Raw genomic sequence first — 24,443 nt, 5'->3', positions numbered from 1 at the left:
AGCTACCCCCAATGCCAAAAGCATGGCAGCGAGTGGAATACATTGATTCCCAATATGTGTCATGCATAAACTACAGAACAAACAGATCCTGCACCTGAACAGTCAGCTGAGCCTCACCCCTACACAGGATGTGGAACCGTTGAATGTGTTACAGCAACATATGGCACTCCCCACAAGTGTTGGTGCACAACACACAATGGGAAGTACAGTCCAGTACGCCTATGAAGTCTGATCTGCAAGGTCATGGAGTCTATCATGGTTGAAGTCATAAACAGAGCTATTGGAAGCTGACATACACACAACCCTACCAAGTGTGGTATGTTCATGTGTGGATCATGGTTCCCAAACATGCTAGACTGTTTGCAAGGCAGCCACCCAGGACATACATCACTGAACACAGCTACACATGTCTCACATAGACTTTGAATAACCCTTTATCAACATCCCAGACACGTGTAGTATCCACAAAACCAACAAGCCGTGCATAAATATGTGTTGACATATGAAGGAATGTCAATGTGTCCACAGATAGATCACACAAGGTAAGGATTATGAGGTCCTGTTCAAGCTGTTGACACCTGCTGACCCACATGGACCATTCCTGGAATGGCATAAAACAAAGTGTACACACATCACCATGTCCAGTCTGATGATGTCACCATCCTATACATACAGCAGGAGAAGGGAAACCAGCCATAAAAGCAAATAGTGTGCCATGTTAATGCATTTGTCTCTAATATCATAACATAGTTAGGTAGGGGTTTGAATCCTGCAAACACTGACTTTGTGGGTGGGGGGGATTGTGTGTATGTGTGCAGTTTCCTTTGAGAGGAGTGCCCTTTTTGGAGACTGAGAAGACTCACTAAAAGAGGTACATTCCTCTTTGGAAAGTCTGATGATGTCACCATCCTACAAATACAGCAGGAGAAGGAAAAGCAGACAATAGCGCAAATAGCGCACCGTGTTAATGCGTCTCTCTTTAGTATCATAGCATAGTTAGGTAGGGGTTTGAATCCTGAAAACACTGTGTGTGTGGGGTGTGTACAGTTTCCTTTGAGAGGAGTGCCCTTTTTGCAGACTCACTAAAAGAGGTACATTCCTCTTTGGAAAGTCTGATGATGTCACCATCCTACAAATACAGCAGAAGAAGGGAAACCAGAGAGTAAAGAAAATAGCGTGCCGTGTTAATGTGTCTTTCTCTAGTATCATAACATAGTTAGGTAGGGGCTTGAATCCTACAAACACTGACTGTGTATGTGTGCAGTTTCCTTTGAGAGGATTGCCCTTTTTGGAGACTGGGAAAACTCATTAAAAGAGGTACATTCCTCTTTGGAAAGTCTGATGATGTCACCATCCTACAAATACAGATGGAGAAGAGAAACCAGCCAGTAAAGTAAATAGCGTGCTGTGTTAATGTGTTTCTCACTAGTATCATAACATAGTTAGGTAGGGGTTTGAATCTTGCAAGCACTGACAGTGTGTGGTCAATGTGGTGTGGGTTTTGGTTTTACTATGGTAGGACATATTATGATTAATATTTCATACATCAGGTATCTGTGTGGCAAATATATATGTGTACATGTCCCCTTAATCAGTACATAGGTGTGAAGCCTGCATACTACATAAATACATCTGTTTCCATTGACAGGTTGTGCCGCTGCTTCTCAGATCGTAGGTCACATATGTATGTATGTGACAAGGCCGTCCACTGTTGTGATCTGTGGCCAAGGTCATCTGTGCCACACACACCCATGACAGTTACTAAAGAGTAGTGTAAGTGAGGGTATATGCCTGGGGTATATGTCAGACATGTTCATACACAACAACGACTGGCAATAATGGACAGTCTGTATAGGTGTACAACTGCCTTGTGGATATGCGTTCAGGCCTCTAATGTCTTATGTGATACACTGAGGGACTCCACAATACCTATGGATATGTGGATACCAAGGGACACATGACATAACACGAGGCTGTATGTGCACATTGGTACCCAACATACATGTTGAGGTCTACCATCAATGTGGTTCTGACGGGATAGTATGTATAGTAAATGTGAATGACTATGCCATAGCCAGATTACTGCTATACAGCATTTATCAGACAACAGGTGTCTGCCTGTATGATACCCTTATGTAGGATATGCGTCCCATCCAGGGAATGCAATGTAGTCTAATGCATGCATTTCCAGATGTGGATGGACACATCTCTGGTGTGTTTGCATGTACCTAAAGGGCTATATGCCAAACAGGTGTGGTTCCAGGAATGGGTGGTGGTCAATACCACTGGTTAGTGTTAGAGTATAGTACCGGAAGGATCCAACTGTTACTGAGTTCCCTACAACTGTGTGTCATTTGTCAGGACATCATCCAATGATTGCTTATAGTCATGCTGTTGGGGTTGTGTATACTACCAGACCGCAAATCATTGACAGATATTAACAGTATCACCCACAGCATAGTATCAACCCATGACATACACACATGTGGACCCATGTTAGTACATAACTGTAGTAGAATGCATACTGGCCATTGAAAGTTACTATGAGATGTTAACAATGTGTACAACAGGGTATGCCACACGTCCCATGTGTCCACCATGCACGTACATGCAGACAATTCACACCCACCATGTTCACAGATGTACACGTGCTAATCTGTACTGCACACATCACACACGTACTGTCCACTCAATAACACATGCTGGCAACACATTACACTTCAGCCAAGTGGCACATGGGTGGACAATACATACTCAGACCTAACAGTGGTGTAAACAATGCTACATTGACAATCAGAGCTTTGATACATAAAACCTGCTCAGATATACCTACAAGGATGTCTTTACACTTTCATGTTGACAACTTGCTAAATTTGCTACACTGCTATAATGTCACCCTGTGCATCAGCACCATGTTAGCCTGTTCCTGCATCAAAGTTTCAGATGACAGCAGGCGACACAGGTATCATCATATGCACAGGGTGTGTTGTTGTTTGCCAGAGCCTGACACTGACCCATCCAATCAACATGTGTGTGTGTGTGTGTGTGTGTGTGTGTGTGTGTGTGTGTGTGTGTGTGTGTGTGTGTGTGTGTGTGTGTGTGAGGGACAACAGTACAGCATGGGCCAACTGGGTACTGTCATCAGAGGCAGAGGTATGATGACTGGACCCACGTCCCTGCTGGGACTGGCCAGAGCCACGTGCACGTGGTCTACTGGGATGGTCAATGGACAGGCCAGCCCCAGCATGGCTGGGGCTGGAACTGCCACTACGGGAGTGGCTGTGAACTGTGGGCCGTCCGCGACCACTGCCAGCTGTTGCTGGCATGCATCCGCGTTGACGTCGCAACCGTCCCGCACGGTCCTAGCTCATGGAAGACATATTGTGGAGGGCATCTACTGTCTCCCCCCCAACATCTATCAATGACCTCGGTGTAATTCCAGATGGCACCAGCAAGGTCACAGATGCTGTCATTGATAGCGGTGTAATGGGGCCTCTGCACCCTAAGTCCTTGTCTGGTGTACCGTTCCATACGTGCCTGATCCTGCATTACGGCCCGGAACATAATGGACGTTGTAAGACCTGTGAGGGCAGATCTGCCAGGGGCAATATGACCAGCGGTGCTCCCCCGAGAACCCCTGGACCTCCACCTATGTGGTACCATTCCAGGAATCCGGATATGGCTGCTGTGAGGGGAAGCAAGTGCCAAGGGTACCACACTCTCCTGGTCAATGCCAACTGTATGCTGTCCCTTGCCTATGGCCATTGGTGATGAGGGATGTTTTGGCAGTATGAGTGTGAGCATAGATGGGGTTGAACGCTGTGTACTGTCGATTGGCGGACCAACGACAGACCCTGTCAAACCTTCCTGTGCTAGAATACATGTCTCATCATCACCACTATTTGTGGCAGTGGCTTCAGGTTCCCTGCTGCTTTCGGCCACCCCTAAGTCAGCACCTGTGAGAGGAAGACAGGAAACACACTTTACAGTCTGCACATGATGCATGCACACAGGCACACATGCACACATGCACACATGAACACATGAACACATGCACACATGGACACATGCACACATGGACACATGTACACATGAACACATGCACACATGCACACATGCACACATGAACACATGAACACATGCACACATATACACTCCTCACTACAGCACATACACACACACACCAGCAATCCAACACATACTCTATAGTGGGTGAAGGTGGGTGCCAGTATCACAAGGCAAACAGTCACCACACATGTGTCAGCATGCAGAATATGTGTTGCAACAAGACCATGCAGTGCAAGTGTAGGTGCCCCTATTTCATGGCAGCGTACATGGCTTTGATGCAACTGTGTAGTTGTTCAGTGATTGGCTACACCATGGAACACAATGTGTACCTGGACACAACATTACTGTGCAAGTATTATCAGCTCTGCAATGCCCTGTGCATCATCACTCATAGGTATACATGTAGTGGCTGCATGTGTTATCCGTGTGACACATAGATTTCCATGTCTGAGTACAGTGTCTGTGTCCATAGCAGATAATAGTGGGCACAGGTGTAGCACATGCATGCTATGTACACACACAGGATGAGTGGTGCATGTTGACATGAAGGAATCCCAATGCTCGACATGGGCAGTGTACAGTGGTTATGGTGAGTGTGGGACATATTGCAGATATGTCGGTGCCAGCCATGGCATGGCATGCTACATGACTGCAACATTAAACACCACACATACCCAATGTGTGTCATGTGACCTATGCACCCACTAGCATTCCAGGACATATATGCGACACTTTGTTCGGATGGCGACTGCTGTGCATATTGTGTATACTGGCATATGTAAGCACACAAACAACATGCTATGCATATTGTGTATAGGTGCATATGTTTGCACACACACAACATTGAGGTGCACAGCAATGACTGCTATGAGTAGTACTGTGGTCACTGTAACTGGATGGGGTGTAGTACCCTGTGCCATCATCATCATGCATCTTGTGGTCACTCACAGCTACTAATGTGTGCAAGACCAATGCCTAGCATGCTGTACCTGAACTGCAGTGTCGTGGCTACGTTCACAATTACACAGCCACTTTGTACATGGGTGTGTGAGGTGCCCAATAGTGAGCATTGCCTAACATGACTGTGTTATGTGTTGAAGAGTGTTGCACAGCCCCATGATAGGCCTCTACCCCTGAGGTACATCATGTGTGTGTGCATGACATGTGGAATACTGAATTGTGACCTTACAGCGGGTGTGTGGTAATGCCAAATGCAGCATGTTTAGGTGTTCTGCGTATGATAAATGTGTTCAGTTGTGTACAGCTGTAGCAACTATGCATATCCAATGTGCAGTACAGTGTTGCCACAAATGTGTCTGCTGCTCTGTGCATTGCATGTGATTGAGGCAGCTACTGATTTTACTGAGATGTTTAATGTCTCACAGCAAACATGAATAGCATGCATTATGCGTAGGTGTGTTACGTGTACATGGCCTACACCTCACCTATGACATGCACATGTCATTACCAATATTAAAGTATTAACACACTCACCGGCATGTATCATCTGCCCTGCTGTCACACCAGAGGGACCTACAAGATTATGACACAGTTTGTCAGTGGCCACAACTGTGGCATTGCTACTGTGAGTGTGCTAAACTACAATAGAACAACAGTCAACAGTCACAGGTGTACAGATACTATTCCAAATATCAGTATTGCACACAATAGGCAGCACAACTGCTGAACACACAGTACACATCTCACATATGCATATCCTAACAATACAGGTAACAGTAGTCTACAGCTAGGGCATATTACCTGCACGCTCCATGTCATCATGCTGGGTGGCTCCGGCCTCCATGATGACACATGTGTGATGCTGTTGCTGCTGTAGGCCAGGAGCCACCATGCTTAGGAGCAGCTCTTCCACTCTGGTGAGGGGGGATGTATGGCCGCCCCACCACCTGTGGCAAGCTGTTGTCTATGGATATCAGATGCACGCCGCCGGACATGTCTAATTAAATCACTGCAGTGATGGCGTGCCTGCTCATATGTCCAGTTATGCATGCCTATGTCATTTACCCGACGAACAAGGTCTTGCCACAGTGCAGTACACTCATGCTGGTGCTGGCTGGCCCTGGAAAACAGCAGTGTATAGTGCTGCACCAGGCTGTTATGCATTTCCTGTTCCTCTGCAGCTGTATAGGATGGACTGCATTGATGAGCCATAGCCCTGGAAGACAATTAAACAAAATATGCGTGAGCAAGTCATGTGGCACACTTAACATTATTAAGTACAGATATCACTTAACTGCCATATATAGCATCTGTTTGTCTGTCAGAGGATACACACGTTCAATACCACATATCAGTGCTCAGCCCACAACTGGCTGACAGTGCCTGCCACACTATACATAACAAACCAGTATACACCAGTACTCAGCACACTGTTTGGGATACAATGCACAACCTCACCACGGGGGTATATATCAAGCTAATGCATGAAGAAATATGTCATCCAATGCAATGAATGTAAAGTACATTTACAGTATTACCAGTAAACCACCCTAGTCGTTGATGACATACCCCTATCTAACATATGTGCACAGTTGTTAATATAGCTGGCATACTGCCGTAACAGAGTATACATGTTGCTAGGTACACACACATACCCTGTAACACACATGTGATTGCGGACATAGTACATGCATCATTACACACACATCAGACATACATACAACACACAAATGTATGCCGACACAGATGAGCATTACCTGTGTACCTTACAGTACTGTGTGCCCCTACGTACAGATACCTATGCCTGAGGTATGTAATCTGTGCAGACTACAGGAAACACACAAGACAGTGTTTCCAGGGAATGTGAACGTACACCATACTGTGCTGTTTAGGCCTACAGCTTCAGGTAGTACAACAGTTCATATGTGAGCTGTATTCACCAGCAGTACCACTTACTGAGCATACATGTATTGCTTCAGCCTACAATGGGACACCACAGTCGTACACAAGGAACTACGTCACAACATATGCCATCCTACTATGTCTGCATCCCAATAACTTGACGCATATTTATCTGGCCTCACACCTAGGACACAAACTACCATGACAGAAACAACCTCACACTAAGCTATCACACCTTTACAGACCTTGCACACATTCACTATCACACTCATTCCACCTCACATAGCAGGTATTGCACTGAGTACATGTGTGTGTGCATTGTGTCATAGGTAGGTAATACGCTATTGGCCCTAGGGCCTAGAGCAGCCTAGCCATATGCTACCCTGGCCTTTGACACACATGTAATGTAATTTCACATGCTCCTGTCATCCGGATACACAGAGGTGACTCCCAGGGCATATTACCTATCTCCCAAACAATCATCAGGGGTATGTATGACATCTGCTAATGAGGAGCCTTGTTTGTTAATGCTGGGTGGTTTAGTCCAGCGTATGGCATATTTATAGATAGGAACCTGTACCTCCAGTATGTGCTGTTTAGTGAGGTGGTGAGGATTAGGGCCCTAGGTTATGTAGCCCAGAGGGATTGTGAGGTGTTGACATGGTGGTTGACCGACTTCTATGGGTGTGACATACCTCTGTATGTCCGGCAGAGGTAACCTCTGGGTGGGCGGTATGCAACGCACTCTAGCTGTGGTTTTATGAGTCAGTCTGCATAGGGCATGTGTTTGAGGGCAGTATTACTCTTTGTGAGGTATCTCTGTGGCCTTTCCACTTGCTGTAGTTGTCATGTGAGGAACATACCACATGGGGCATTGTGATGAGTAGAGGGGAACACTGCCTATATTTCCCTAAATGACACACCTTTTGTGATGACACGTACCATGTAGACAGATTACAAGACTAGTGTGGCACTGTGATTATCAAAGGGGAGGCTACTGTCCACCTGTGTCCCATGTTTCCTTATCACACCTTCAGTGTTAGGCAGGCTACCACCTATGTGGTAGTTACTGGGTAAAGTGTTTTGGAATGGGGTATGTCACTGCAGTACCAACACTGGTGTTCAGTCCATGCCTTGATCAACAGGCACCTGTTGCAGTACGTATGACCCCGTGTCTCCCTCTCTCTCTCTATAGATATATATATATATATATATATATATATATATGTATACATATATGTATATATTTATGTATATATATATATATATATATATATATATATATATATATATATAAATATATATATATATATATATATATATATATATATATATATATATATATATATATATACATATATACATATCTATACATATCTATACATAGCTATACATATCTGTACATATCTATACATATCCATATATATCTATATATATCTATATATGTATATATCTATATATATATATATATCCATATCTATATATGTATATATGTATATATCTATATCTATATATCAATATATTTATATATATATATATATATATATATATATATATATATATAAATAAGAAGAATATATACTCCCAATGAGCTCCTATAACCTCCAGAAGTAAAACTGAAATAAACAATACAGTACCAGAGAACAAAAGTCCTTCCAGGAGGCAGTCAACAGCAATTTCCAATGTAGTTCAAAGAATAATCCACAAAAACAGTCTTCAAAGTCAGCTCCACAAGGAAAAACAGGAACATTTAATTCTGATAAAACACAGCACTGCTTTATTCGAACCAAACACAAGCGCTTTCACTACTGCTTCTTCAGGTGTATGAAAAAAGTTAAAATAGCACCTGTTTAAATACCAAACAATTGAGCACATGATCAATTAGTTTAAAGGCAACATGTCACAAAAAACTTGCCTAAAGGATAAAATACATTTAAAACACACATAAATATATATAACTAATTGTATAACTAAATGTATAAAGTGCATAAATAAGTATACATAGAAAATAATAAATAATAAATAAATCTAATAAAAACAGTTACCTACGTAGTTTCCTTTTCTTTAATGTTGGCTTCATGGGCATACTATCATTCAAACCATGGCCAAATGTAGCCCTCAGCATAACAATCCACCTAGCTTCAAGTTCTAAGACATCAAGAAAACTAATGCTTGACTTAGAGTACCCCAAAGTAAATTTCAAGAAGGTGGTAGTCCCATTCAAATAATTAACAAAAGTTAACAATTCATCCTCAGTGCCTCCCCACAAAATAAAAAGATCATCAACAAATCGCCGATATAAAATAATATTCTCTTCATATGGACTGGAGTGAATGAATTCCATCTCCCAAGCCAACATGACCCCATTAGCATAACTATTAGAACAGGAACTGCCCATAGCTACACCATTTTTCTGATGGTATACTTTACCATCAAACATGAAAACATTATTCTCCAAAACAATGTTCAACAAATCCTGTATTAATGCTATTTCTTCACCCCTATATAAATCACTAGAAGACAGTAACCTGCTCAAATATTCAAGACCTATAGAATTAGGGATGACAGTAAATAATGAGACCACATCTAGAGTGACTAAAAACACACTATTCATCCTATCAACATTCTCTGTACATACAAATAAATCATTTAAAAAATGTTCAGTGTCCCGTAGTAATGTTTGATGTTTCTCTAGTAGTGGTTTTAATTTAAAATCTAAATAGTCCCTGTATCTGAGGTATCACATAATTCTCAAACAAAAAATACTTCTGCAATTCACAATTTAAAAATCTATTAGTAATGAAATTAAGTTGATGGGGGAGCATGGATTTTTAAATTGTGGACTGCCCAAGCTACATAAGAATTTAGTTAGGCCCCCTATGAGACCAACTGTCTCAGGGGGTGGATGGTGTACTGAAGCTATTTCAATCTATTTAGATTTTAAATTAAAAAACAGATAGGATGTTAAAGGAGAGAATCAGGGAGCATGTTTATCACATTGCCAAAGGCTCTAGGGTTAATGCTCTAGCAAAACATGTTATAGAGAAAGGTACCAACCATAGCTTCAAGTTCATGGTAATATCAAAAGCTATTGTCAGTGATAGGTTTAGTGATGTCAGAGGAAGAACTGAAGAACTTGAAGCTAGGTGGATTGTTATGCTGAGGGCTACATTTGGCCATGGTTTGAATGATAGTATGCCCATGAAGCCAACATTAAAGAAAAGGAAACTACGTAGGTAACTGTTTTTATTAGTTTTATTTATTATTTATTATTTTCTATGTATACTTATTTATGCACGTTATACATTTAGTTATACATTTAGTTATATATATTTATGTGTGTTTTAAATGTATTTTTGTATTTTATCCTTTAGGCAAGTTTTTGTGACATGTTGCCTTTAAACTAATTGATCATGTGCTCAGTTGTTTGGTATTTAAACAGGTGCTATTTTAACTTTTTTCATACACCTGAAGAAGCAGTAGTGAAAGCGCTTGTGTTTGGTTCGAATAAAGCAATGCTGTGTTTTATCAGAATTGAATGTTCCTGTTTTTCCTTGTGGAGCTGTCTTTGAAGACTGTTTTTGTGGATTATTCTTTGAACTACATTGGAAATTGCTGTTGTCTGCCTCCTGGAAGGACTTTTGTTCTCAGGTACTATATATATATATATATATATATATATATATAGTTATATATATAGTTATATATATATATATATATATATATATATATATATATATATATATATATACACACACATACATGTATACATCCATTGCTGTACATTTAGATGCACATATAGGCACATATACTGCCCACCTTTCATGGTGGGGATGTCAATTATGCAACAGTTGTGAGACATACGGTTATGTAATAATATTGCACAGTCTTGTGCAGAATGCATTTTGCTGTCCTCAGGCAGTATAGCTGTAGCAGGCCTCACTGCCTGTAGCTCAGTCCCACAGTGTTTAACCACCACATGACATATACCGGCACTGCTTGTTGTATGCAATGCCACACACTACAACCTACATACATTTGTGCACATATCAACCTTCAACGACATATATATGTCCAGCCTTCACTAACAGTTGCAGTATGTCCCTTGCCGTATGCACATGTGCATATACATATAGATACGGACTGCTGCCACATATGGTTGATTCACAGTATGTAGAGTACCCATCAGACGCATCATTCGGATGCCTGCAAATACATATCTGGTACATACCTTACCTTTGTATTCCTCACCTCTGTCTGTTGTAGCTGTTGCTTTTTTTTTTTTTTTTTTTTGGTTTTGGTTTCCTCTGTGTGTTGGTCTTTCTTTTCAGTGTCTGTCTCTTACAGCCTGTTTGTCTCTGTCTGTCTGTCTCTCTCGCTCTCTCTCTCTCTCTCAGTTGGTGCAATGATATTATTGCATGTGTGAACAGCAAGTACTGGCTGCTTTTCTAGGTATCTGCACATGTGCATGTGATGGCCTCTGCACCAATTGGTGCCTACCATTTAGTAATTGCATGCAGCCTGCTGTGTGGTAATTTCAGTACTCACTGTGATTGCAGGACACTGCTATAAAATGCTAGGTTAGGTAGGCGTAGCCCTTTCAGTTGTGCAAGGTGGGGTCCATGCTTGTTTGCTGTGGACACTGTTGTCTCAGTCAGAAGGTTGGTATATGTCTCATATCTGAAGCTAGGGTTGTAGCCAGTGATATGCATGTTGTACTGAAACCTGACTGTTGCTTCTTCCAGTGCACTCTTCTCAGTGTGTAAGTTTACTCACTCCTCCTAATGCTAACACTGGATACATGGGAGTATGTACTTTCTTTTTGAATTAGAGAATTAACTGGCATACAACAGTAGTTATTGCAATGTGTTCCTATGGCTTTCCTATTTTCCCTTTACATTCACTCATTGTAATGCATGATATATTTCTTACAGCACCAAGTTATTGTGTATCTGCTGTGGCTTAGTGGTACTTCATGCAGACTGGGGAGTCCAAGGTTTGGGGTTCGAGACTGACCCGAGTATTTTATTTTGCTGCTGAGCAGTACAAGGGCCCTGTCATACACAGCGACTAAGGCAATTTTAAGCAGTTATAAGCGGGTTTGTGCGATGCTTAGCTAAGTGCACACATGCGCACACTGGTGCAAACCCGCTAACCACTGCTTAAAAGTGCTTACTCCCGCTAACCCCCACGCTAATTTCTTTTAGAGAAAAGAAAATGGGGAGATAGGAAAGTGGTGAAAAGGGGGGCACAAAGAGGGACACACAGTAGGTAAACAAGCTCGGGATGTGCAGGATGGGTGTAGGGAAGGTCCATAGCTTCCCATTTCTTTAACAGCAACAGCTGTGCATATGCAATGAATTTGGAGTGAAATTTGAATCCTTCCACCCCTGGGAAAGGGGTGAGGACAACAAAATGTGTTGTACTGCCAATTATAATTATCAGCTTACATGTTTGTCTGATGGACATGTGTGCAAAATGGGCAGCTATGTAATTGGCGTAATTTTTTTGTGGGTACAGATTTTTTCAGGCGAGAGTGGAAAGTGAGGTAGAGGAAGTAGGTATGTCCAGGGAGATAGGTTGGGAAGGTAAACAGACAAGACAGACAAGATGCATACAGGGGCAGTGCATGACACATGGGGTGGGTGAACACAACTGACGGGGTCGGATGTTTGGAAATCGCAAGCTCATGAGCCCACAGATGGTAACAGTGGAACTGAGATCCCCACCCATGGGCAGTCACCACTGAACCTTCACAGCCCCGAGGGTGGCTGTGCTGGGGGCTGTGTAGGATGGGTAGGCTCACCCCGTGAGAAGTGCCACTCTCACCTCAAGCTGGTGTAGGGGATCAGCGACTGAACGCTGGATCTCCCTACGCACCACAGCCCGGACCCTTCGAAGGGTGACAGGTGGCCCTTCTCTGCCCACGCTTGCATGGGGGGGGTGAGCCCCATCCCCTGCAGCAGTTCCACCCGAAGGTGGCACAGGACCAACGGAGGAGGGGAGCCCAGGCTGGGCACCGGACCTGCTGGTGCCAGGTGCACTCGCCGGCTGAGGAGGGACAGGTGGGTCCGCTGGGACCGGCCTTCCCATACGTTCTGTGATTAGGTGTGTTTAATTACAACATAAGTAAAACAGCATTCCAGATTAGTTGTAACAGCATGCAATAATATTCCCATTAACCCAACACACCAAGGGTACAACAGTTGAACAGCAAGCATAACACATGCATATATTGAACCACAGTGGTTATTCCAACAGCATGCAGGGATGTTTGGTAGCAACAGGCCACCATGATTGTGGTGTTTAAACAGGGCACATGCATCAACATGAATGCAAATATTTATAGAACAATAGGACATATGTCCCAACAAATATTTAAGATTACACATACCCATTGAGGTGTGGAATTGCATGGTTTATGCACATACAGTAGGGTGTATAAAAAACCTTGGTTAACATCTTATAATGACCTTTTAGTCTACACTACATTCCTAGTGACTGCAAGTGTATATCCCCTGCCTGTATTATTACACTTGCCACCATACATTAGGTTGTGTACTGGGTTTGGCTAGTTCAATATATGCCTGACCTATATCTGGCATACTAACTGTCCAGGATGCAGATGTTACTGCTACATATTTTTTGATTGCATTTATATTTCTTTATCTACATATCTGGGATGTTTTCACATGACATTTTCACTTCGATTTGTACAGAACCCTGCATTTCTTGACACACACTCAGATTTCTGGGGAGAAAATAACATGCTACATGTGTGCCAGGTTTACATATTCATGCCAGCCAGTAACTGCCTGTTGTAGACTGTATATATGTTTCACAGCTACTAGTACTTCCATCACCCACTTTATATGGGACTGCACAACTCTGGCTTGCCAGCACCTTTTCAAACAGTACTGTTTGTATACTGCAAGGGTACAACAACATTTCAGACTCTGTGACACAGACACACTCTGGGTTTTAGACCTTTATTAATGACATTACACACTTTTCCACAGGCTCACTCCTTTATTTGTTTTAACGGTGTATATGGCAGACATGTTCAAGACATATAATACCTTTATTAATAGGTTAGAACAATCTTTTTTCAGGCTCACTCACTTATTTTATATAACAGTGCCTGCAGAGATATTATTCCAGACATATGTTACCTTTCTTAAAGGGTTTCTACACTCTCTACACTCTTTTTCTGCCTCTCTGATGTTTTTATCTGACAGTACATGCAGAGGACTTATTCAGGCAATTTTATGGCTGTATTATTGGACTACAACACTTTCTTTCATGCTCTCTCCCATATTTTATATAACAATACATGCAGAATAATCACTAACCTGCCTGGTGGTGCAGCCTTAGCAGCCTATCAGCATAGGCTTGCTGATTCATAGCACGGTCACCTGCAACTGTAAAGTAAATGAAGGGATATTGAGACATACCTATCCATTATACATACTCCATTATCAATTCTTACATGCTGCATTCCATGGCTACATACTCAGTTGTGGGGCATCCCGCATCCCACGGGCCTCCTGTATCCATTGGTTCAGGCAGTCCTGCTTTCATCTCTTCAGGTCTGCAGTCCGAGGAATGCCTGTGGCACTGGTGAGGTCACGAGCTAACCGGTTCCAAGCCTCTACCTTGTACTCCATCCCTTGGAACTGGCCCTGCAGGAGTCTTGACTCGTGACGATGGACAAGGAGCCAAACCATGTATTTGGACTCCTCGATGCCCCAACATTGTGCTCGGAAGCGTGTTCCCTCTCCAACACCAGACATTCTAACTGCAGATGTGAGCTAAAATCAGTTATGGCATGTATTCCCGCCTGTGGGGCTTAAATATGCCGCATTTCCCACATTTTTTGTGATTGGCCGTTTTGTAAAATTCTCGGCTGACTGCAGACCTGCTTAGTAATGGTTAAACTACCATTCATACGTATATGACTGTTAATAGTGGCTGTTTCCCCTATGTTTTCATGGCTTAGTGGTTCTGTACTTTGCTTCTGATGCACAGAGTTCTGGGTTCGAATCTTGTCATTTATTTTATTTTCATACTATCCAGACAGGCTAGGGGGTGTGGCTGCATTTAAGCAACTTTGCTCTACGTTGCTCCTCGGTGCCCTACGGTGCCCTGGTTGTCACGGCACACACGTCCGCACAAACAGATTGTGCTGGGCAAAGCACCATTGAACTATGGGCAACTCTATTGCACTGGGTAATGTGCCATGAAACAATGGGCAACTCTATTGCGCTAGGTAAAGCGCTATTCAACTACGGGCAACTCTATTGTGCTGGGTGAAGCCCTGCTTAACTGCAGGCAATTTTATATCAGGATCCTTTAAAATATTTATTTTGTTCACTAATACATTGGCCATTTCACTGATTTTTGGTAATGTTTAAACATATTTGTCAGGCATTATTTCATATACTGATTTCAAAAATAAATATGAAGGGGAGTGTGGGACTCAAACCATGAATGCCTCTTCTTCATGCGAACACTTTACCCTTACGCTATTGTGATTTGGTGTGATTTGCATTAACATTCTTTCTTATGCTCTTCCATGTCAGAATTCCTAACTCTAGCTAAGCAATGGGCACGCCCGCGCACACACACGCAAATATGGGCAGCTATTTTGGGGATTTAAAAAATATATTTAATGTTTTGCATTTTAGAACTGTGATAGGGGTTTACAATATCAGGGAGTGTGGTGTTGGGTGCAGGGACATTTGAGCAGACTCACTCTTTTGTGTGTGCTTTGTTTCATTTTAAAACACTTGCAGGAGCGTGGACATTTAGACTGCTCGGCAGTCGGACACGCACCCTGCTTTTTTACACGGTCCGTGTAAGACTTACGTTTGAGTCAGCATGCCCTCATGCATATTCATGGTACGCTGACATCAAACCATTCAACTGCAGCCTCCAAGTAAGACTTATTAAGTCTTACACGGAGGATTAGTGAATCCAGGGGATTCCTTAAATTTTTAGATTGTAGTCATAGGAACACATATTATAATATGGAAGAAAACAAACAAAATGTTAATTTATTATACATATATATTTTTTTAGCAGTTATTATTCACTTCAACATTACATAAATTGCTCAGTTCATTTTTTCTCCTAAAAGCCCACTCTTTATAATGAAAAATGTTTGTCATGGTGTTCCCACAAAGTTCCATTTATTTCTATGAAGTTTGCTGCTTCCCATTTCTAAAGATCACACCTCCAGATCTTTAATCTGCTTTACAATATTTAGCACTTCAGTTACATTTGGTTTAAATGTTGATTTCCATTTTTTAGTAATTGTTTTTTTGGTAACCAATAACATAAAACTTAATAACGCCTTACTATGTTTGGGGAATTCAGATCCTATATCCCAACTTGAAAGAATAATTTCCTTAGTTGCAACCATTTGTTCTTCAAACATTTCTGACAAAGCACTCTGTAGGGAATTTTTAAAATCTTCCAGGTCATTACCTTCTGAAAAAACATGTTCCCAGTAAACTGTCTCTGTCCCATGGCACCTCCAACATTTGCTATTTACCTGAGGAAAATTCTCTGAAGTTTGCTTACGGTAAAAACTACAAACTCCAAAAGTTGTAAACCTCCTGTCTTTGGAGCATACTTGGCTGCCATGCAGATGTCCTCCCATTGTTCCTTTATATATTGCATTTCTTTCTCTCTTTGCAGTCTTTTCTAACCTCCTCTGACAGATTCTTATAGTTACCAAGCAATATTTTATATGCCCTACTAGTTATCCTTTTTATAGGTTCATAGCTTCATAGGAGATTACTAGGCTAATGGCTCAAGAGCCCTTACAAGCCTAGCCAGTTTTACCCAGATTTTACCCAATTTTCTATCTCTAGGGGAACGATAACAAGGGTCAGCAAGTGGGTTTTGACTATTTTACAGACCATCTCTGTCCATAAGGGACATGGGCACTAATCCCATCCATTGGTTTAGATTGCACTTGAAGATGGTCAGGGAAGACCTCCACTTCACTTGAATAGGAAGCCTATTCCAGAGGAGGGGTGATTTCTGGGACATAAATCTGTCTCTTCAGTATGATCTATTTAAGTTAGAGATCAGGTTTACATCTTTGGAGCAGGTAAACCTCATGCAGTTAGTTTTGCAGATATACAACATTTTCATCAGGGCTGGATCAGAGACTGCTTTGAAGGTCAGGCACAGATCACTCCTCAATATTTTGTAGGAAACTTTATACAGTATAGGGCTTTTAATTGGTCCACATATGACATGTTGGTTATACTTTACATTGTTTTGATGAGAAACATCTGAGGATGCTCCAGTGTTGCAGGTGCCTAGTGAGGTAGATGCCAAAAGGTGCATCGTACTCAGTTATTGGTCTGATGAGGGCCGAGTACAATGACATCCTTAGTTCTGGATGCTATGCCCTTACTTATAAGCTGAGCCACATAGAAGGATTTTATCAACACTATAGACAAATGGTGGTCAAAGTTCAGATTGTTATCTGTCTGAATAGCCAGATCTCTCAACACTGGGTCCATTCTTAGGGGGGGGGGTGTTATCAATGTTGTAATTTTCAAGGGTATTTGATTTCTCAAAGGGTATTGTTATGCACCGCTCTGCATTTAGTTTGAGGCCATTGCTCTGACATCAATCATTAGTCTGCATCAGACCTTTCTGTAGGATATCAACATAATTTTGGGAGTGAATGATTGCCCCCACTTGCAGTCATCAGCAAACTTGGCCAGCCAAAGGCCATCTATGTTTGCCTTGACATCTGAGAAGTATATCCCAAGCAGGAGGGTATGCAGCACTAAGCCCTATGGTACTCCACTGGTGACTGGCCTCTTGCTGGATGTGGATTTCACAACTCTAACAACGTGTCCTATCCATGAGTCATCATGCCCACCTTTGTGAGTTTATCTATAATACCTGTGTGGGGTTTTGTGTAAAATTTCTTGGCCAGATCAAGGAAGGTCGTATGCACTGTTCTCCCCCATCCATGGCCTTGATGATCTTCTCAAAGAAGTCCACCAGATTGAACAGGCAGGATCTGCCCTTGATGAAGCCAGATTGGGTTGGGTCTAGACTCTGGAGATTTCGTATACTGTTGTTAATCAGGTTCATGATTATTCTTTCCATAGCCTTGCATATGAGGCTTGTCAAACATATGGGTCAGTGGTTTCCTGGGTCAGTTGATGGTCCCCCCTTGTGCAGAGGGATGAATGTTGCTGTCTTCCACTCTACTGGAACAATGCCTGTCTGAAGACTGTGGTTAAATAGTAATCTGAGTGGGTCTACTAGGTCATGTTTCAAGCTACTTAAAAGGCTCCCAGGAATTCCATCAGGGCCCATTGATTTCATGTTTTTAGTTTTAGAGAACACAGTGCTGACCTGATGTTCATCGTGTTTCACTGTTGCAGTCATTACAATTGGGTTATCCTGCTGGCAGGCTACCCACAGTCGGCCCGAGTTACAATGTCTGGGTCTGGCATCAGTTGCTGTCACCTCCTCCCTGACGTCAGTGCACCAGGGGTATAAAAGATGCAGCCGATGCCATTTTTTTCAGTTTTTCTTGCCGCACGGTGCCAGAAGCAAAAGCAGTTTGCAAGTGCTGGTCTGACGACTCCTGAGATTTTCAAATTCGAATTTCAGATCCGAAGTCTTCATTAAAGCTAAGTACCCCATTGGGGAAACTTTTTTCTTGCTCCAGACTGATGTCAGAAAAAGTTAATAATTGTATTTCTTGCGGGAAGCAAATACCTCATAAGGATTTTCATTCTTACTGTATTCCTTACCTAGGCCCTGACCACGACGTTGCTAGTTGTCGGTTTTGTGCTAGATTTAACCAATGCACTATTAAGCGTCGGTACGATTTTGCATTTCATTACTTTGACAGAAGGTTCAATTATATAATGCCATTGGAACAGCCAACTACCGGAGTTTATAAAAAGCGCAAAGAAAAAGAAAAGGACAGGCATCCGAGGTCCAAAACCGACGACAAGGCTTTGGTTAAGCCTGTCGCCAGTTCGCGGGTTCTCAGTGAGGTGCTTTCGCAGCCCCTGATGCCCGCTACCTCAGAGCCACAGGCCGCTTCCGACTCCCACGTGGAGCCGATTAGGCCTCTGGAAACTCAAGGTATTGGACACTCAAAAACTATTCCCTCAGATGGGTTCGAAGCCACTGAGCAGGCACTGGCTTCTGAGGGTGTTTTCAGACCTACACAGTTATATGTAAAGCCAACTTCAGCTTCAAAGGCAAAGACTAAAGCAGCTTTAAAGACAAAGAAACAAGTACAGCATTCTCCTGGACAAGCCTCCATGCCTAAAAATATATGCTTAAAATGGCTGACGACCTAATTACTTTGATCAGGGGTTCCCATCCCCCTCCTGATAAGAGGTCTAGGCAAGAGATAGAATATGAATCTTCAGATCAGGTTTCCATTTCCTCTGATTCCTCTTCTGATCAGGAATATTCCCTTCCTCCCTATGAGGATTCTGATGCTGAAGAATCTATCCCTTCAGCCTCTCCTCCTGAGGATTATTCTTTTGGGGGGACCCTGCATACTATGAGGGAGCACTTCCACTGAGAGAGCCAAGATTACTCAGAATCCAAGAAAAGGCTCTGAGACTTCCTACTATTACCCCAGCACAGGCCCCTTGCTATTCCTCCTGTTTTAGACATTGTAGATGATGTATTTTCAGGGTCCAGTCTGTCTCCTGATTCTTTACCACCAGCTCCGGTTAAGCCAAACAGATACTACAGGGTTCCTGACTCACATAAATCTCCTTACAAAAACCCTGCTGCTGACCCAGAAACTATTTCTCAGGGTCCCAAGGGGGTCAAGGCTTCCACTGCAAAAAACTCTATCCCCTCTGATAAGGATTCTAGGGCCCTGAACAGATGGGGGAAAAAGATTTACACTACTGCTACCTTGGCTGTAAGAGCTTTAAATTGTCAATTTCATATGCTTAAATATCAGCAATATCTTATGTCACTGCTTAAACAGAAAATGCTGGCAAATTCAGAATGTGCAGAAAACAAAGAATTGCAGGATTTATTGCATGCAGCTGAACAGGTGGGAAAGCATACTTTGCAATGTGGTTTTGATTCTCTAGAGGCCTCCTGCAGGGCCACAGTTACAGGTTCTGTCATTAGGAGGCATGCTTGGTTAAAAGAACATATTCTGCCCGATCATATTAAAGCAAAACTATTAGATGCTCCATTACAACATGATACATTGTTTGGTGTTAAAGCAGAAGAGGTGTTGAAGAAAATTGAGGACAAAGCTAAATTTATGCAAACAGTGAAGGATTTCTTACAGGTACAGCCTCCCAGATTTAGCAGGAACTGGCCTACAAAGAATTGGTCCTTTCCAGTGTCAGACAGGCCACAAAGAGGCAGATACAGATGCCCCAGAGGCAGATCACAGCCCCAGTGCTCATACAGGCCTAAACAATGGGGTGCATCTACCTCCAAAAGTAGAGAGGAAAAATCACAGCCATACAGGAAACAGTCTCAATGACTTCCTCCTGCTAGCACCAAGCACTTATCTTCTGGCAGCTCCTTTCGGGGGAAAACTAGCACTTTTTTCACAAAATTGGCACATGATCACCCAGGACAAATGAGTCTTAAATATTGTTTCTCAAGGCTACAGGTCCCATTTTCACACCCTGCCAAGGCCAAATGGTATGCCGGACCTGCCATGCAATCAATGGGCAGAGGCACAAAAACAATTTTTCTCTCTCATTGACATGAGAGCCATTCAGCAAGTACCACAGCAAGAGCAGGGACAAGGATTTTACTCAAGGCTATTCTTGGTACCCAGAAAGGACAAAGCCTGGAGACCAATACTGGACCTGTCTATCCTAAACACATACTTGGATATTCCAAAATTCAAAATGTTAACTCTGCAACAGCTTCTGCCCATGCAGGGCAAGAAAGCTTGGCTTGTGACTTTAGACCTAAAAGAGGCATATCTGCACGTCCCAGTCAGACAATCATGCAGAAGATACCTCAGATTTATAGCTGGCTCAATGCACTACCAATTCTCTGCACTGCCCTTTGGCTTATCTACTGTGCCCAGGGTCTTCACAAAATGCCTGGCACCAGTAATTGCATTTTGCAGACAAAGAGGAATACAAATATATCCTTACTTGGACGACTGCCTTATTCAAGCAGAGAACAAGGACATCCTACTACAGCATCTGGCGTTTGTAATAAGATTACTAACAGGTCTAGGGTACACAGTAAACGAAAAGAAATCAAAACTCGTACCCTCTCAAGAGATAATATTCATGGGTGCAAGCTTAAATACAACTGCCCAGATGGCTTATCTCACGCCAGACAAACACAGACAACTGACTACTTATTTCAAAATGTTGGCAACAAAGACCCAGTTATCTGCAAGAAAAATTCTGCAGGCTTTGGGCTTCATGGCATCCTGCATACTACTAATTCCATATGCAAGACTGCATATGAGGAAACTTCAATGGTATCTAAAAAGTGTTTGGACTCAACATTGCCACAGCCTGGAAACAATAATCAACCTCATTCCCTGCCTGCAACAGGAGTTTCTATGGTGGGCAAAAGCCTGTCACCTCAACACAGGACAGCCATTCACCTTATCCACAGCCAGGCAGACATTGACAACAGTTGCATCAGATTATGCATTGGAGGCCCATATGGCAGGAAGATGTATTCAGGGCACATGGTCCACAAGTCAAATGCATCTACATATCAATCAAAAAGAGATGCTAGCAGTTCAGAATGCCCTGACAGCCTTCAAGGATACACTTCATCCAGGACAACTATTGATAAAGATGGACAATACTACAGTCATGTGGTACATAAACAAGCAGGGGGGCACGCATTCCTACCCCCTCTGCAGACTAGCCATGAACTTGTCGGACACAGCACTGACTTACCAAGTACATCTGCAAGCACAATTCCTGCCAGGAAGGATAAATACTCTGGCAGACGAACTAAGCAGAAACATTATGGATCCCCATGAGTGGAAATTGGATCAACAAGTCTTCAGCATGATAACAAGGAGCTGGGGGTGCCCGGACATAGACCTATTTGCCTCCCCTCACAACTGCCAACTACAGAGATTCTGCACAAGGACTTATCACAAGCAAGCATGGAAAGTGGATGCTCTATCTTTCAGCTGGAAAAACCTAACAGTATATGCCTTTCCTCCTCTGCCTCTCCTCCCCAATGTACTCCTCAAGGTCAGACAAGAGAAGCCAAGGATGATACTGATTGCCCCAGACTGGCCCTGCTAGCACTGGTTCCCAATCCTAAAGAGCTTGTCTCAATGCCCAGCTTGGGCATTACCTCAAATTCCTCACTTACTGACCCAACAAGACAGTATGATACTGCGCAGCCAACTCAGGAACTTAAACCTGGCAGCATGGCGAATAATGTAGCCATTCAAGACACGTCTCTCTCTAAAGCAGTGATGGATGTTATTTTGGAGGCCCGGAGGCCTAGCACCAGAAAATCTTATGCAGAAAAATGGAAGAGATTATGTGGTTGGAACCAGGCACAAGGCATTGACATGACTGTTCCAAATATTCCTCAGATTTTGCAATACTTAACTGAGATGCTGGATAAAGGCCTTTCCTTTTCATCAATTAAAATTCATGCCTCTGCCATTTCAGCTCATGACAATACAGAACCACCTACACAACTAAAAAATTCAAAACCACTGCAAAAAGTCAAAAAGAAGACAAACCACACTGGCAACTGGAATAGCAGATTAGCACTTTCGTTTACTAGCCTTAAATTAGAAGGAAAAGAAATTTTATGGCAGCTTAGACTACATGCAACCTCCCCACCAGGCATTAATGAAATGGTTTCTATTAAAAGTTTGTTGAAATTGAAAGCACTATATAGATAGGGTATTTTATTTCACCTGCAATACATTATCTATTGAATTTAGTCCAAAATATGTGTACATAATTTATTGGAGATATATTTAATTTTTGTATCCTTTATACTGGTCGCTTTGCATTTACATTTATGTTTATTGTAAGTGGGCTCTTTAAAAAGCCTTTTGTATTTATTTAAATAATTAATTGATTAATTATGTGATGACATCAGAATGAATGGGTGTATATAATGAACATTTTAAGATTTTTTTTATCTGAAGAAGTTTACAATTTGCTAGTAAACGAAAGCGCTAATCTACTATTCCAGTTGCCAGTGTGGTTTGTCTTCTTTTTGACAATACAGGACCACCTATTTTTTCTCATCCATTACTAAGGCAGTACCTCAGAGGGGCTAAAAACATAAGACCTCCAAGGAGAGCACCAATACCTGCATGGGACCTCAACTATGTCTTGGAAAAACTCACGCTGCCTCTGTTTGAGCCAGCCTCTGCAGCTGATATAAAATTCCTATCCTGGAAAACAGCTCTGCTCCTAGCAATTACCTCTGCTAGACGAGTCTCAGAGTTACAAGCACTCATGGCTGTGGAACCTTTTATCATTTTCCATCCTGACAGGGTTTCTCTAAGGACAAATCCTACATTTATGCCTAAGGTAGCGTTTAGTGTGGCCCTTAACCAAACAATTCATTTGCCTACCTTTTATCCAAATCCACAGAATAAGGGTGAGAGACTTCTGCATTTTCTGGACATTCACAGGCAGCTACGCTTCTACTTGGACAGAACCAAAGTTTTCAGAAAGATGGAACAACTTCTAGTAGCATATGCTGCAGGATCACAAGGAAAGGCTATCTCAAAACAGACTATTTCAAAGTGGATAGGCCACTGCATTCATTTCTGCTATTCACAGCATGGCAAATCAGTGCCTAAGGGCATTAGGCCACATTCAACCAGAGCAGCAGCCACTTCAGCAGCCTTCCTCAGAGGAGTACCAACCAAAGACATCTTAGAGGCTGCAACTTGGAGTTCAGTGCATACTTTTACAAAGCACTATCACTTACCTCTCTACTCTAAGTCAAGGGCAGACTTTGCCACTGCAGTTCTGCAGGGCCTGATAGCCTCTCCTAATCCTATTTAGCACCAGCCTCGCAACCTTAGCTTTGGGATTAAACCCAATTGTAATGACTGCAACAGTGAAACATGATGAATATAGTACAGTTGTGTACCTACCATAAATGTAGATGTTCGAGTGTATTCACTGTTGCAGTCCAGGTTTCCCTTCCACCATCCCCCTTTTTACCTTGCTGGTACTTGTCTGTACTTTTCTATTCTATACAACCTATGTGGTGTATTTGCTTGTAAATGAAGGAATAGTTGTTTTTGGTATATGCATGCTGATTGGCATAATTTAGCCTACCATTTTAGGGGCACCTGACATCTGGGGCAAGAAAAACTGAAGAAAATGGCGTTGGCTGCATCAGGGAGGAGGTGACAGCAACCGACGCCGGACCTAGACTTTGGAACTCGGGCTGACTGTGGGTAGCCTGCCAGCAAGATAACCCAATTGTAATGACTGCAACAGTGAATACACTCGAATATCTACATTTATGGTAGGTACACA

At 42.5% G+C, this 24,443-nt stretch overlaps 1 long non-coding RNA gene across 1 annotated transcript; it reads right to left on the bottom strand.

The window, feature by feature from the left end:
- Nucleotides 1–22,522: 22,522 nt before the first annotated feature.
- LOC122800177 lies at nt 22,523–23,228 on the bottom strand. The gene is made up of 2 exons (XR_006364544.1): nt 23,176–23,228; nt 22,523–22,616 (listed from the first exon to the last, which is right to left on the bottom strand). It is a non-coding gene; the product is annotated as an uncharacterized LOC122800177 (long non-coding RNA).
- Between the last annotated feature and the right edge of the window lie 1,215 nt (nt 23,229–24,443).

The sequence above is a fragment of the Protopterus annectens genome, chromosome 4.part0 (genome assembly GCF_019279795.1).
Source record: "Protopterus annectens isolate FY-2018-M chromosome 4.part0, PAN1.0, whole genome shotgun sequence".
Lineage (NCBI taxonomy): Eukaryota > Metazoa > Chordata > Ceratodontiformes > Protopteridae > Protopterus > Protopterus annectens.
This window is presented reverse-complemented; position numbering and strand designations above follow the sequence as displayed.